Source organism: Brienomyrus brachyistius, unplaced genomic scaffold (genome assembly GCF_023856365.1).
Source record: "Brienomyrus brachyistius isolate T26 unplaced genomic scaffold, BBRACH_0.4 scaffold27, whole genome shotgun sequence".
Taxonomy (NCBI): Eukaryota; Metazoa; Chordata; class Actinopteri; order Osteoglossiformes; family Mormyridae; genus Brienomyrus; species Brienomyrus brachyistius.
The window spans coordinates 5,522,541-5,526,065 of NW_026042306.1; the positions used below are offsets into that span (position 1 = coordinate 5,522,541).

Below are 3,525 nucleotides of genomic sequence, written 5' to 3' on the forward strand. Positions count from 1 at the left end.
CAGTTTCTAATCTGGGGTCTAAAGTGGTCAGGCTTGCAAGTGTATTTGGTTATTTGTCTATCCTAGCCTGTTGCAGTGTATATTTCCTGTATATTTTGCATATAAAAATGTTGTATGTTATGTCAGTGCTTAATATTATCATGTAGTCTTCATGAACTTTGTTTTAACCCGACTTAATGGCTTTCTTCATCTTGGCCAGGGACTGCATTTGAAAAGTAGCCACTTGACTAAAACTGGCACGTTTTCAGAAATGCCAGCAACAATAGTGATAATGAACACCCCTCTAACTGACTCTCAGTTGGTTTAGAAAAAAAGACTTTTAAGAGAAAAGAAAGCCTTCCTTTGGTTTTGCATTTTTCTCTTTTTTGTTAGCTGTGCACATCATATCAGAAGAATACATCACAATTAAATTAGTTAAGAAATAACAGACTACGTATATACAATATTAAGGTGATAACAACAACCCTCACTGTCTCTTGGTGCTGGTTCAGACAGGGCATTCTGCAGCAGGGACACCACCCGTAAATCTCCCTATCACAACAGCCCACACAACAGAATAACATTAGTGTATGATTCAGTAGGGCTAGTCCGGGTCTGGAAAGCAGTTGGGCCAGATTTTCAAACCAAGAAATTTAGCTGGGCCAGACATTTTCAGCGGCCCAGTAAGCAGCAGGTAATGGCATTTTAAACAAACACAAATCAAGGTACATTATTTTAAAAAGATACAACTGAACAGAATCTGAGAGCAATATTTTTTTTCCACTTCTGCAATAAGAAAAATATTTTGATCGTATCTGACCTAGACACATCTCAAAGTGCATAAAAAGAAAAATTGGGGAAAAAAAGGGAAAAACTGGCTATAATCATCATCCGCTTATACTGTAGTGATCCATTTCACCCACACAGGCATGATCACCATAAGCGGTTTCCACATTATTGTCGAGGTGACTATTCACTTTACCTCTGCTTTCTCCGACATCTTCCTGATTCTGCCGCCAACAAGGGGCTCATAGGGTGGAGACTGAGGGTGTTAAACAGACCAATCTTACTTTTGTCCCTGAATGCAACAAATAATGTTGTATTTATCTGTCAAAAGTCCAGCACCAAGAAAAGCAACAGAGCGATGATAGAAACTGCAATAATAATGGAAGTGCGCCGCCCTACAGGGAAGGAGGAGTGATGGGAGTCCAGGTGGTGGCTAAGCGCGCGTGGGGAGAGGCGTCGTACTGTGAGGCTTTATGAACTTCCGATGGGGCAGTGCTCTCATACAGGGGGGAGCCTGAGAGGGGCACTGTGGCCGCGTGCGAGAGCCCTGGGTAATGAGTGGTAGAGCTGCGCAGGAACTGAGAGCCCAAGCTGTTGTACATTCCACTGGACTGGGAAACTGGAGTGAGCGAGGAGGAGCTCATTGACCACAAACCGGGATACTGGCTGTGTGTGAGCAATGGGGTGGAGATTAAGGAAAGACGTTAAATCAGCATGCAGTGTTGCCTGGAAAAAACAACAAATAGTGTCACTGTACTAAAACAATATCAAAATAATGCCTATTTTTTATTCATTTTACTTGTAGAGTGCAAAGTACAAAGGAAAACAAAGAGTAACTATGCTGAAATAAATCAAAGCATGTCCCAGAATGCAGTGATGGGCCTGAATGGATCAGGACAGAAGAAGGTGAAAGACCTGTTAACGAGGTGAGACGATGCAGACACAGGCCGGGATGTGGGTATAGGCGAGAACAAGAGGGAAGACGGGGGCCCAAGACTCAGCATGGGGGCAGGTGGGGGAGGGGAGGCACGGGCTCACCTGGAGCTGCTCCCGGAGGTGCCGCTATGACTCATGGGTAACATGCCGGAATGGGACGGCACCTGTAGGCTGGACCAGTTGTCATGGGACGGCAACATGGACAGACAGGTAGACGAGGTGTCTGAATAAGCAGCTGCAAGTATAAAACACTAAATGAAGCAGGTATGTGGTGGGCAGTTTCCTTAATATGGTCAGTACAGAAAAGGCATGTCATCATGTTATGTATATACTACCTCCAGTTACTTAATGCCTAACTTTAATACATTGATTGATTTGTTCACTGCTGTAGCCTGTGTCAACTTTCCTTTCAGACAGATGTAAAGTCCTTTCTGTTTTTGTTCTGCTGAGTTTCTTTTGAACAGCATATGGCTGAATTCTGTTAAACCTCAGACTGAAGAGAATTGTGTTAATTGAAAAGCAAATATCAAAAACTCAGTCCGCAGGAATGTTTTTCAGAAGATTTCTGTGGACTTTTGGAAATTTCACGAAATTCCATCGCTCGATTACATAAACACTGAGTGAGATTTCATTGCCATTACTGCAACGTATGAAGAGGATTATGACTTATTACTTTAGGTTATCGGACTGAGTGAGTTTTGGAAATTTGCTCTTCAATCGATAACTGAAGCAGGGCTGCGAATGCAGAGGTTATATACGTCGCATATCAACAGAACTGTATGTGTATGTCTTGTCTTAATTATTTTGATTAAATGTCTGACTATTCCCAGTATGTGTGGACATACTTGGCCAAATAAAGCTGATTCTGATTCAGTCAGAGGGTAATCGTCGGTGTGCTGTACTATCGTGGTGACCCACAGAGAAAGCTTAGGACCATGATTTCAGTGTGCGCTTGTGTGAGGGGATAGGCAGGGCGGCTGCTCACTGGGTGATGCACTCCTGTGGGTATAGGGGCTGGGATAGGGTGCGGAGCGGTTACTCCTCAAGGAGGAGTAACGGTCACAGCTGTGGGGGGAGGAGAGGGAGAGGGTGCTCCCAAACTGGGGGTGTGGGTTTGATGAAGAGCAGAGAGACCCTGAGCCTGGGATGAACCAGCTGCCTACTGAAACGAAAGCGGATAAAGACAGAAACTAGAACCTCAAACTAAACAACACAAACAACAATATCAAGTTATATTCAATCATTGAACAGTTATATACTTAATCTAAACAATAGTAATAAATATCGCTCCGGGCAATTTAGCAACTCCAATTAGCCTCAGCATGTTTTTGGACTATGGGGGGAAACCGGAGTACCCGGAGGAAACCCCACAACGACATGGGGAGAACATGCAAACTCCACACCCATGTGACCCAGGCGGAAACTCGAACCCGGGTCCCAGAGGTGTGAGGCAACAGTGCTATCCACTGCACCACCATGCCACCCCCTGCTATTTCATTGTATAAAAAGAAACTTACTGTACTGTACAATAAAGTATTTCAGGATGCTGTGGACTGTGTTTGTGGGTGAGCTGCAGCTGCATGTTCCTTACATTTTTTATCAACACCAGCACCGTGAGGTTTGGCCTGGACTGGGTCCTGTCCTGCATGGTTGAAAGCATGTTGACTGATGGTGTGTTCTGTTGGATCCCACAGAAAGGAAATGGGAATCCCATTTGGATCAGATGCTGACAGTTGGAAAAAAATCTTATGTCTGTGTGTTATGAAGGAATATCAATAAATGTTTCTGAAAGGGGATGACTCATTTGGTAATTATTTACGGCTT

At 43.9% G+C, this 3,525-nt stretch overlaps 1 long non-coding RNA gene across 1 annotated transcript; it reads right to left on the minus strand.

The window, feature by feature from the left end:
* Positions 1–1,359: 1,359 nt before the first annotated feature.
* On the minus strand, positions 1,360–2,810 carry LOC125721009 (uncharacterized). The gene is made up of 3 exons (XR_007385653.1): positions 2,687–2,810; positions 1,804–1,936; positions 1,360–1,491 (listed from the first exon to the last, which is right to left on the minus strand). It is a non-coding gene; the product is annotated as an uncharacterized LOC125721009 (long non-coding RNA).
* Between the last annotated feature and the right edge of the window lie 715 nt (positions 2,811–3,525).